This window comes from Mirounga leonina, unplaced genomic scaffold (assembly GCF_011800145.1).
Source record: "Mirounga leonina isolate KUSES-001 unplaced genomic scaffold, KU_Mleo_1.0 Mir_91, whole genome shotgun sequence".
NCBI lineage: Eukaryota > Metazoa > Chordata > Mammalia > Carnivora > Phocidae > Mirounga > Mirounga leonina.
Window position 1 is genome coordinate 44,521,905 of NW_023270839.1, and position 13,213 is coordinate 44,535,117.

A 13,213-nucleotide genomic window follows, 5' to 3' on the forward strand; every position below is an offset into this window, starting at 1 on the left:
GATATAAGCCATTAGGGCTGTTTTAAAAGCATACTTTATTCCGAGAGATTTGTCCACTATTCTGCCCTCATGGATAAGCCACATATATGTTCTTTACATCATCTATACTGGTTTATAACAATTATCAAAAGATCTTCAGTAATAATTGATCAATGTATGCTTTTCTTATTGCTGTTTTATGAATGCTGTTGCCACAAGCAAAAGACATAAAATAACTAATAAACTAAAATACCAACACATTCCGGACTTCAAAAGAGTTACGTTTTAACTCTACCATGCTAGGGAGAAGCATGTACGTATTATGCTTCACAAACTTCAAAACCGTCCCTAACCTAAACAACAATTAAGAATAGTTCCTTTGAACCTTAGAGGGTGTGGTCCATGAATTCGCCAAAGATCAAGGCACAGCATTTAAAAGCTAAGCTAAAAGGCATGTTTCTTCCACTACTGAGCCATGGAACTCTGAGAGAATAATAAACTCCCAAGATCCATCAACTTCTTAGCTTATAACTCTGAAGTGACACTCATCAGGCCAACAAATGCAAATAAGCCTGAAAGCCCTAACATCCACAGGGCTGGGCTCTTATTAGGCAAGTAAACCCCAACGGAAGTAATCTTGGGGAATTTCCAAATATGAATCACAGCAGATCACCTGCTCACACTCCCACATCAACACTTATAGCCAGTCATCTGTCGATAGACGAGGCTCTTTCCATAGCTTGGCTATTGTGGATATTGCTGCTATAAACATTGGGTATGACGGAATACTACTCAGCCATCAAAAAAAAAAAAAAAAAGAAATCTTACCATTTGCAATGACGTGGGTGGAACTAGAGGATATTATGCTAAGCGAAATAAGTCAACCAAAGAAAGACAATTACCATATGATTTCACTCATCTGTGGAATTTAAGAAACAAAACAGAGGAGCATAGGGGAAGGGAGGGAAAAATAAAAATAAGATGAAATCAGAGAGGGAGACAAACCATAAGAGACTCTTAATCATAGGAAACAAACTGAGGGTTGCTGCAGGGGAGGTGGATGGGGGGATGGGGTAACTGGGTGATGGACGTTAAGGAGGGCATGCGATGTCATGAGCACTGGGTGTTACATGAATTCTACCTCTGAAACTAATAATACACTATTTGTTAATTAATTGAATTTAAATACAATTAAATTTAAAAAAAGACTTAAAGCCAGAAAGCCCCCATTCACTACCACGCCTTATCCTAGTCAACGCTATCCAGCCTATGCAGAAATGTTAACGCTTTAACGTGCTTTTGCTTAAATCACACCTCTCCAGAAAGAAATTGAAGTGAACTACAACAAATGTCATTACCATACTTCCCATAACAAAAGTAGGAAATGAATCTGAGGAAGGGAGAATTTTTGTTTACTATTAGAACAACTATTATTGCTGTCCTTGAGTCTGAAATTTGGCTTTCAGCTTCCTAAAAGCCAGGGCAAAACAAAGCAGGGAACAATCAGTAACAGCTCTAATACTGGAAAAGGAAAAGGCACAGCAAGTTCTCCATCAAGGCAAAGTTTTCCTGATGTTGCATTCTACAATAAATTTCTCACATGGGTGTGGCTTTCTATGTAGGGCAGTGAGCAATGTAGCAGACTGGCTCCTCAACTATACTTACTATTGTAGTATTTAGAAATGCCTTTGTGGGTGTCCAGAATGTTTATTCAGTCACACAGCAGTCGCAGGTTAGTCACAGGTGATGTGTGAGGCAGCCTTGGGGGAAACGGCGGGTAATGAGACAGACAAAGCACCTGCTTGCTCTCATGGAGCTGGATTCCAGCAAGAGTGGCGGGAAGGAGACAAAGTAAACATACGTAAGCAAGATAAATGCAGATAGTGGACATAAGGAACATGCTAGAGAACAAGCTACTGTAGACTGGGTGCTCAAGGAAGTTCTTGTTGGAGAAGTGACTGAGCTAAGGTCAGAATGACAGAAAGGAGCCTGCCAAGTTTAGATGTGGAAGCAGAACATGCCAGGCAGACGAAAGAGCAAATGCAAAAGCCCTAGGGGCAGTCCAGCTTGGCAATGTTACAGGAGGGTAAGGAAGGCCAGGGTGGCTGAAGCATAGTGGGAGAAGAATATGAGCCAGACCAGTGTGGAGAGGCAGCCTGGGGCCAACATGAGTAGAAATTGCAGGCCAAAGTAAGGGTTTTGGATTGTTTTCTTACAGGAAGCTAATTAAGTTTTTCTAATAGGAAGCTAATTAGGCAGGGGATGATGGATCTTACTTATATACTGAAAAAAATCTTCCTGCTTCTAGGGAAAGAATTGATCATAACTGACTAAGAGGAAAAGCAGGAGGGCATAAACAGGATTGGGATACAGACTAGAAATGAAGATGACTTGCTGGTAGACTGGATAGGGAGAGGGAGACATCAAGCAGCTAGATGGGTGGAGATACTGTTTACTGAATGGGGATGACACTGGGAGCCCTGTTTTGAAGGGAAAGCCAGGGGTTCTATTTTGGTCAGCAGGTTGGAGCTGCCCATTGAGGAGCCAAGAAGGGAGATACTACACAGGCGGCCTAAACAGCAAGAGTGAAACTCATTGGAGAGATGGGGCTAGAAACACAACCTTGGGAATCATGGGCAAGTACATGGAGCTTAAGGCCATGGGACCAGATAACATCTATTATGGAAGAAGAAGGCCAAGGGCCAAGATGTGGGTCCTGCAACATTTAGAAAGCAAGCAGAGAAGGCAGTGCATAAGAGATGGAGAAGAAATGGCTGGAAGGCAGCCAGAAACCCAGAGCGTGGTGCTGCAACAGCCAGGGGAGGGTGGTTTTTCAACGGCCAGCCCTGCTGAATACCGCTAAAAGATGGAAAGCATGAAAACAGATGAGCGACCATTGGGTTTGGCATCATGGATGCTGCTAATGACAAAACAGCTTCCATCAGTTTGGGGGAGAGAGGGCTGAGTAAACTGGACTCAAAGAGAATGGATGGAATGAGGGGGAGACTATGACCAATGTGGTGTGAAGGGGAGCAGAGAAATGGGGAGAGTAGCTGGAAAGAGGTGAGATCAGTAGAGGCTGGGAGAGTAGAGGTGGGAGCTACTAAAACTTTTTTGTAGGCTGGAAGGAGAATGAGCCAGTCCAGGGGAAGGACTGAGGAAACAGAGAAGAGGGATATGTATAGGAGTTAGACCCTTAAGAAGGTGAAAAGGGGGGCGCCTGGGTGGCTCAGTCGTTAAGCGTCTGCCTTCGGCTCAGGTCATGATCCCAGGATCCTGGGATCGAGCCCCGCATCGGGCTCCCTGCTCTGCGGGAAGCCTGCTTCTCCCTCTCCCACTCCCCCTGCTTGTGTTCCCTCTCTCGCTGTGTCTCTCTCTGTCAAATAAATAAATAAAATCTTAAAAAAAAAGAAGGTGAAAAGGGGTGTGATCCTTTAGCTAGGAGGTTGGACACGTCTTCTGTAGTAACATGAGTGAAGGCAAAAAATACAGGGTCAGATGCACATAGGTTGGCATCGTTAGTGGAAGGCAAAGAAAGAGGTCTCAACTGGATTGCTTCTGTTTTCTCACGAATTATGATCATCGGTTAAAAGGAAGATGGGCAATCAGGAAACAGGGCTTTTGAATGTTTGAGGAGAAGGAGAAGGCATAAAGTAGCCAATATTTTTCAGTCTTACAGCTCTGAAATATCAACTTGGTCTGCTGATCTACGGAATCCCCCATGTGATTCTGAGAGTAGGATGATAATTTCTCAACTGATGTCTTTCTACCAGCAAGGTGATCAGCTTACATAGGGACCCCCAATATCTAAACTACCAAGTAGCAAACATTGGTTAATTTGTGTTCCTAAGCTATAGAGGGATTGATCTAAATATTGTTCACCAAAGCACCACATCTCACCCTTATGTGTGTGTATGCGCCCCATAGCACAATGTCCTGCTACCACCGTGATAACATAACTAAAAGTTTTTGAGATATTACCACGTGCCAAGCACTGTGCAGACTTCTTTACATGTGTTATTTCTTTTACTACTCCCCGCCAGTAAACGAGCAGTATGCACCATTAATCCAGTTTTATGAATGATGATGCTGAAGCTTACATAGGCTAAATTATATCAATATTAGAGAAGAGGCAGGAGAGTCAGCAATTATAATCATGCCATGTAGTTATAGATGGAATTGTGTAAACAAATGTAAAACCAAAACCTAATAAGGGATTCACACTTGTAAACAATTTGCTCAGAGAAGGGTGCCTGGGTGGCTCAGTTGGTTAAGCGACTGCCTTCGGCTCAGGTCATGATCCTGGAGTCCTGGGATCAAGTCCAGCATCAGGCTTCCTGCTCAGCAGGGAGTCTGCTTCTCCCTCTGACCCTCTCCCCTCTCATGTGCTCTCTCTTTCTCATTCTCTCTCTCAAATAAATAAATAAAATCTTTAAAAAAATAATAATAATTTGCTCAGAGGGAAAAAAACCAACTCTAAAGCCAAGACTTAAATAAAATGACCTGTAAATGATTGGCTATAGAAAGTTAAAATACTTCAGAGAAAAAGTCCAAAACTAAAAAATGGGAATTTAGAAATCCCTGTTGACACAACAAAGTCTGTTGAAAAACAGATTCAACCAGTGGTGTACTGGTAAAATGTTTCATAGTAGCTGACTTTTTGGGGGTGGTCAGTGGGGGAAACCCTGGTTTATGTAACTGCCAATTTCCACGCGTAAATACTCTCTCCATGGAGAGACAGCAGTGTGACCTCAACTGGCTCAGGAAAACTCCTCTGAAATTGACCAGTCAGCTCGCGAGAGGTGGCTCCAGTCCTCCGCTGAGAGCAGCTAGTATGAGTCCTTCTAGGACCATCAGAACTCATGTTCCCTCAGGTAGGTCTAGCACGGATAATGTTGAGATCTCAGAGCGTCAGTTGGTCTGAGATTATAGCCCCCCTCCTATGAGCCAAGTAAATGAAATAAAAAGGGAACTCCTTGAATTATGCTGACTCTAATGTATTTTTGGTATCAGGGTTAGGAACAGGTGAAACAGACCATCTTGTTTTAGTCTTTGCATTTTGTTCGTATCTTCTCTTTTTTCCAAAGTATTGAAAGGATCAAGTGAATAAGACATAATCACATCTGGCGATTCGGAGTGGTCACTTCCTCTGTTTCAACATGCCTATGGAATGGCAAGCCTATGTTCTCAAGCAGTAGTTATACGACTTCTTCAAGCAAGGGAGGGCCCGAGAAGTCAGTGTTGATTTATTGGATAATGTAAGTGACTGAGTTTTCTGAATGAAAGAAGAGATTTAGCTTAATGCCATTTTAAACAAAGGATTCATTGACCTTCTGATTTCAGGTTTAAGAATATGAATAGTCATGAAAGTGAAGCATTTATAAACTCATGGGTGACTGTCATGTGAACTTTCAGAATTATGTCTTTCCAATTTCATTTCTGATTCAAGTCAGAACAAGCATGGTTTAGAGTGCCGGGTGGAAACAAGACACTTAGGTAGAATCAACTTTCAGATATGTTCCGTATAGGGGTTTTGTTTTGTTTTTTTGTTTTTAATGTCAATGTTCCTAGTATTGTAGGAGTACTGCATACTAAATCAAAAACCAAAACATTCAAAAGTCTAGTAAATGCTGTCCAAAATTGAGATTCTAGATAAATATCTCATAAAACAAGTGAAGTGGTAAAAAGAGCATCATTAAAAACAGGGAGAATCAAGCAACATGAGAGTTTGTGATTAAGAACATTCATTTGTTCATACATTAAATATTTACTGGGTGCCTTGTAAGTGCCAGACACAGTTTGGACTCCTTGATCTTTGTTCCTAAAGGACAAAGATCCGGAAGTGAAAAATGCCAGTGTGGCCAGAACAGAACGAAATAAAGGTCGACAGATAGAGATGGCCTGAGGGATGGGAGGTAGAGCGGGGATCTAGGTCACGTAGTGCCTGCTAAGGATATTAATGAGGGCTTATGGCTCTTCAGAGGGATATGGGAACTGATACCATGGTTTTGCAGTGGTCCAGGCAAGAGGCAATGGTAACCAGACCAGGGTAGTAGCAGCAGAGAAGTGATCCAATTCTGGATATATCTTAAAAAAAAAAAAAAAAAAAAAAAAATTTATTTATTTATCAGAGAGAGAGAGAGCATAAGCAGGGGGAGCGGCAGGTAGAGGCAGAAGGAGAAGCTGACTCCCCGCTGAGCAAGGAGCCCAATGCGGACTCAATCCCAAGACCCTGGGATCTTGACCTGAGCCGAAGGCAGACGCCCAACCAACTGAGCCACCCAGGTATCCCCAATTCTGGATATATTTTGAAGGTTGAACCAATAAAAATTCCTGATGGATTGAGATGACATGTAAGAGAGTCAGTTATGAATCTTCGCACCCGGAAATTGTATACTGAGAGGAGGAAGGCTGTAGATGAAGCAGGTTGTGGGGGTGGGCATTAAGGAAAATCAGGGGGTCCGTGTTGGGCATGTTTAATATGAGATGTCTATTACATATCCAAGTGGAGATGGCAGATAGGAGGCTGGATGAACCTGGAGTCCAGGAGAGAACTCTGGGATGGAGAGATAAACTTGGCGGTCATCAGCACATAGTTAGTGTGACACTGTGTGAGGTCACCAAAGAAGGAAATGCAGATAAAGAAAAGAAGGCTAAGGACTCTCTAGGACACTCCAAGGCAAACAGGTTGGGAGAAGATAAGGAACAAAGGAGACAGATATGGAGAAGTGACATCCAGTGAAGAAGGAGAAAAACCAAAAGGGCGTGGAGTCCAGTGAACCAAATGTCACAAGTGTATCCAGGAGGAGGGCGTGGTCAGCCCGGTCAGTGCTGTTAACTTGTCCCACCACTAGGGACTGAAAACTACCGCTGGATTGATTGATTGATTGATTATTTTTTTTATTCTTATGTTAATCCCCATACATTACATCATTAGTTTTAGATGAAGTGTTCCATGATTCATTGTTTGTGCATAACACCCAGTGCTCCATGCAGAATGTGCCCTCCTCAATACCCACCACCAGGCTAACCCATCCTCCCACCCCCCTCCCCTCTAGAACCCTCAGTTTGTTTTTCAGAGTCCATCGTCTCTCATGGTTCGTCTACCCCTCCGATTTCCCCGACTGATTGATTATTTTTTAAGATTTTATTTATTCATTTGAGAGACAGAGCGTGAACAGAGGGAGAGGCAGAGGGAGGGGGAGAAGCAGACTCCCCGCTGAGCTGGGAGCCTGATGTAGGATTCGATCCCAGGACCCTGGGATCATGACCTGAGCCCAAGGCAGATGCCCAACAATCTGAGCTACCCAGGTGCCTCTACCACTGGATTTAGCAAGTCGTGGATGGGGTGGTGGGTACAAAGGCTTGGCTGCAGTGAATTTAGGAGGAAACAGGAAAATTGGAATAGACAATTCCTGCAAGGAGTTTCGGTGCAAGGAGGAGTGACGAAATGGGGAGTAGCTGGTGGAGCAAATAAGATGAAGAGAAGTTTTTCTGAAATTGGAGAGATTAAGTTTCCAAATAAATTCTATGTCCATGGCTCCATGTACACACGTCAGTCTTAGCAATTTTATTATTCTGTTCACATGTTTCTCTCCCCCAATAAATTGTAAGTTTCTTGAAGATAGGGACCTTGTTTTATTCAGCTCTATGTGCCCGTAGGCTAACCCAATATATTGGTTTACTATTGCTGCGATCACAAATTACCACAGATTTAGTGGCTTAAAATAATACAGCTCTGTGAATTCGACATCTGATGCAGGTCTCACGGGGCTAAAATCAAGGTGTCCACAGAGTGTTCGTTTCTTCGCTTTTCCCAGCTCCTGGAGGCTGCCCTCATTGCTCGGTTGGTGGCCCCTTCCTCCATCTTCAAACCAGCATCACTGCATCTCTCAGACCATTCTTCCACACCCATATCTCCCTTTCACTCTGAAATCAACTGGGAGACCCTCTCTGATTGTAAGGAGGCGTGTAATTACAATGCCCCACCCCTGCCCCCAACTATCCAGGATAACAGCTTCATCTCAAGGCTCTTAATTTAATCGCATCTGCAAAGACCCTTTAGCTTTGTAACATATTCACAGGTTCTGGGGATTAAGACGCGGTCATCCCTGCAAGTCATTATTCTGCCTATCACATCAAGTGACTGACACACAGATCAGCAACATTTGTAATGCAAACCTTATACGGTTTTCCTTTTGATATTCATCACATTGCATTAGAAAGGTTTAAATTCCTCAAAAGCCTGTGATCTCTACAAGAACAGAAACTATATCACTTTTGTCCTTCACTATATTCCCAGCCCTTAACACCGGGCGAGAAGTGGGTGCTTAATTAATATTTGTTTAATGAATGAATACGTGAGCAAACCTATTCTTTCATTTGAGCTGCTATAGGGGAAATCTCTTCTTTGGGCTTAGCAGATAATATCTGACCCTTTCGAGAGAAATAGGGCTCCTGCTCTGGGAGCAGGGTGTTTATCTTCCTTGTCCTCTCTTACGTCTGATCTAACAGGTTATGCATAACGTAGCTCTGCGGAGACAACTTTTCTATATAAAATGGAAGTGTCCCAAGACAAACTTTTCTGCACCTTGCTTTTTTATTTGACCGCGTCAGTCTTTCGGACAGCTGCTTGGGATGCCATAAAATAGAAGTGCAAGAACTTAGGACACCTTTATAAATAGGGCCCTAAGGTGGTGACTCAAATGTGGTAGAATTTTGGGCATCTGAGGCAGAGAGAATGTGACTGGTCCTGGGTGGGAACGGACACGGAGGGCGCCTGGAAGCCCAGATGTGTGTCACAGGCAAATCTTTTTTTTTTTTTTTTAAAGATTTTATTTATTTATTTGAGAGAGAGAGAATGAGAGACAGAGAGCATGAGAGGGAGGAGGGTCAGAGGGAGAAGCAGACTCCCCGCCGAGCAGGGAGCCCGATGCGGGACTCGATCCCAGGACTCCAGGATCATGACCTGAGCGGAAGGCAGTCGCTTAACCACCTGAGCCACCCAGGCGCCCCCACAGGCAAATCTTAAAGAATGCAATTCGGGCAGGGTTGCAACAACCAGAAAGCAGCCAAAGAAATCTTGATGTGAGAAGAGAGAAGGCCAAGAGAGCAGAAAGAATGGGCATCCAGGGCTCTTTACATCCTTGCCACCCACTCATACAGGTGCACCTTCCTCTGCTCCCTAAATGCTTCCGTCCCTTGGAGCAGACGCACGCCCTCTCCCTGCTCCCATCCCTCAGCGTGCACATTCCTATACATTTGCTCACATCCTCCTGCTTCCAGGGATGCACTGGAAACCGTGGAGCCACCCTCCTGCCTGAGCCCTCACCTATCCAGGTTTCTGGGTCACCTCGCCCGACTGGTATTCCTGTCACCTCTCTGAACTTTCTCCAATCATTCCCCGAATCCCCTTTTTGTATTCGTTCCCTAGGACTGCTGTAACGAGGACCACAAGCTTTGTGGCTGGAAACAACAGAAATATACTGTCTCACAGTTCAGGAGGCCAGAAGTTCAAAATCAAGGTGTCAGCAGAGCTGTGCTCCCCTGAAACCTGTAAGGGAGACTCCTTCCTTGCGTCTTCTAGCTTCCAGCATTTGATGGCAATTCTTGGCTCATGGACGCATCACTCTAATCTCTGCTTCCCTTATCACGCGGCCATCTCCCTGTGAGTCTCCACATTGTCTTTTTTCCTGAGCGTCTTCTCCTCATGTAAGGATACCAGCCATATCAGATTAAGGGCCCACCTGCTCCGGTGTGACCTCATCTTAATTTTATCTAACTGCATCTGCCATGGACCTCTTTCCAAACATGGTCACATTCACAAGACCCAGGGGTTGGGACTCGAACATATCTTTTTTTTTTTGGGGGGGGGGACACAGTTCAATGTATAACATCCTCCTAATGAACAATGGTCCTCGGAGACCCCCTTAGAGTGCACGAGATCATCCTTTGAGGAAAGAGAAGAAAATATTCAAATTCTATTTCTATGTGATTTTTCTTTAAAAAAGGAAATAGGCCTTATTGATATTTAATATGTGGACTGATGCTGGTGATTTCTCCTATATTCTATCTGTCAGAGTCCCAGGCCCTGAGGGAATAGCAGACTCTCCCAAGTGCAGACGGGCTGACAGAAGTGCCCCAGCTTCTCGTACGATTTCGGTGTATCGCTCCATACTGCAATTTATGTGATTCAAGATAACATCAGTGAGACTACTCTTATAAAACAGCAACTTTAGATAGTGGAATCCTTACAATACTTGGTACTGAGATAAAGGGCGACCATGGTGTCACTCCAAAATCCAACCAGATGATGAGGTTACACTTTATTTTACAAAATTAAAGATTTTCCAATTTTGCCAACCTTTCCTGTGATGACAAATAATGGTGCGTGGTATGCTACCCAGCAAATATTGTTGGGAAAAAATGCACGTCAGGTGGAGAAAAAGTAGTTCCAGTAAGGATCTTTTTTTTTTTTTAAGATTTTATTTATTTATATTTTTAATTTATTTTTATTTAAATTCACTTAATTAACATATAGTGTATTATTGGTTTCAGAGGTAGAGGTCAGTGATTCATCAGTCTTATATAACACCCAATGCTCATTACATCATGTGCCCTCCTTAATGCCCATCACCCAGTTACCCCATTCCCCCACCTCGCTCCCCTCCAGCGACCCTCAGTTTATTTTCTATGATTAAGAGTCCCTTATGGTTTGTCTCCCTTTCTGATTTCGTCTTGTTTTATTTTTCCCTCTCTTTCCCTATGATACTCTGTTTTGTTTCTTAAATTCCACATATGAGGGAGATCATAAGATTTTATTCATTTATTTGACAGAGAACAGGAGAGAGAGAGCACAAGTGGGGTGGGGGGCAGAGGGAGAGGGAGAAGCAGACTCCCCGCTGAGCAGGAAGCCTGATGTGGGATCCAACCCAGGACTCCGAGACCAGGACCCGAGCCAAAGGCAGACACTTAACCGACTGAGCCACCCCAGGCACCCCAATAAGGATCTTTAACTTCATGCCTGGCCCCACACCATTTGGAGGTTTGAAACTCTATTAATTGCATGAACCAGGCACCTTGGAGCCAAGAAACTGGCATGGAAATTGTCCTTAAGCCACTTTCCACCCGGGGCAGAAGCAAACTAAAACCAACTCAGAGGGATGTTCCCTCCACTTAGGTCTGACATGATTCTTTCTAATTTAGTTTTTTAATGAGTAAAACATTTGCATGGTTAAAAACTAGTCAAAAAGTTGTGGGAGTCCAGACTGGAGGTTCTGGCCCATGGACTGGAGTGCAGTGCAAGCTAGGAGGTGAATTTAAAGATTTTTGGAGGATCATCCATAGCCTTTGATGACTGATGTGGATGTTTGGCGGGGGGGAGGGGAGGAAGAATGGAAAGATACAAATGACTTCCTCATTTTTAACTTGCACACCTGGGTGAAATAATGTTGCTTTTTAGTAAGAGGGCAAGCAGGAGTGGCAACAGCTTTGTGGGATAAGAAAGTTTGTTCAGCTTGGGATATGTTGAGCTAGAATTGCCTATCACGCATCCACATCCAGCAGCAAAGAGGATATTCTGGTCTGGAGCTGAAGGTAAAAATTCAGATGTTGTCAACAGGTATAAATGGTGATCTGAGCCATAGGAATGGGTAGGAAGGTCCAGGAAGTGTGTGGAGTGATCCAAGCCTAGCAAGAACCTGGGGAATGGCCGCTGTTAGGGGATGAGTGGAGAAACACTGGCCAGCAAAGAGAGTTCGAAGGAAAGTCAGCCAACACTCGGGTCACAGAGGCCAAGTGTCAGTAAATATTAAATGCAAGTGACAGTGACAGAAGTCAACAGCCACTTTCCTTCTGCTGTCCTCACACAGAACCCGGCTCGTCCAAACACTCAGAACACTTCTGAGCCACACCTCTGCCCAATTTGCACTCATGAGAGAGCAAATAGACCCGAAGCACCCAACACAGCAAGGTTGTGTTTGCACAATCGATCACAGTTATTTGGGACATGTATTTGCTCTCCTTTTGTGGCATTTCAATATTTCAGTTAAACAATGTGCAGAGCAAAAGTGATTATCACAGCCCTGAACCTTCTATCCTAGCCGAAGCTCAGCCCATTGCTGTGAGAACCACAGGTTTCTCTAAATAATGGGGATGTTTCCTCCAACGGGGCTATATGGGATCCAGTGACCTGGAGGTCCCGCGTGCTGATCTCCCTGGCGTCAGTCTGTATGCATGATACCTGCTGGCAACTGGCTGGTTCAGCTCAGACATTATTAGCAAATTTGGGGGCAGGGGACTTGTAGCCACATCTTGGCCCATTCCCTTTACACTTCTGCGCAACTTTTGCCCATTGCTCGATATTCTTCTCAAATCAGGATGCTATCACAAATCTTTCCTTGACCATTGCAGCCTGTGGATGTTTCTCCTCCCTATGACCTTTTATCACATTTTGTCATTCACCTGGTTCTTCATGGCATTGGGCTTGAGACTAACTTCACTCTTTTTTTTTTTTTAAAGATTTTATTTATTTATTTGAGAGAGAGAGAATGAGAGAGAGCAAGCACATGAGAGGGGGGAGGGTCAGAGGGAGAAGCAGACTCCCTGCCGAGCAGGGAGCCCGATGCGGGACTCGATCCAGGGACTCCAGGATTATGACCTGAGCCAAAAGCAGTCGCTTAACCAACTGAGCCATCCAGGCGCCCCGAGACTAACTTCACTCTTGATCTTATTTTTTCTGAGTTATTTGCTGTCCTTTGGAAGGATATTGAAGGCCCTGACTATTTGGATCCATTCCCCTGGAAGCTCTGATGTACCTACATCCTTACCATAGTTATGACTAATAACTAATTACTACTTATAGAGTTGTATATAACACACAGACATATTTATAACCTATATAAACATAATTATGGCATGCTTAAAGTTTTAAGGTCAAAGGTCTTCCTACCCAGGACTGTTTTTTTTGTTTTATTTTGTTTTGTTTTGCTTTTTCTGAAGCAATTCATTAATTATTGAGGAATAGAGGTGAGGAGAGCATAGAATGGGCTAAGATCATGTCTAGGCTAGGTACAATACAAATGATTTACTTATTTCACACATTTTAATGTTAAAATGGAATGAATCAAAGAATCATATGTTATAGAAGGATAATGTGCCAGTTATGGGTTTGTTGCTTCTCATCTGCAAATCTGCCCTTCATTGCCCAGCCTGTAGTACTGGAGCTGGACCCGAA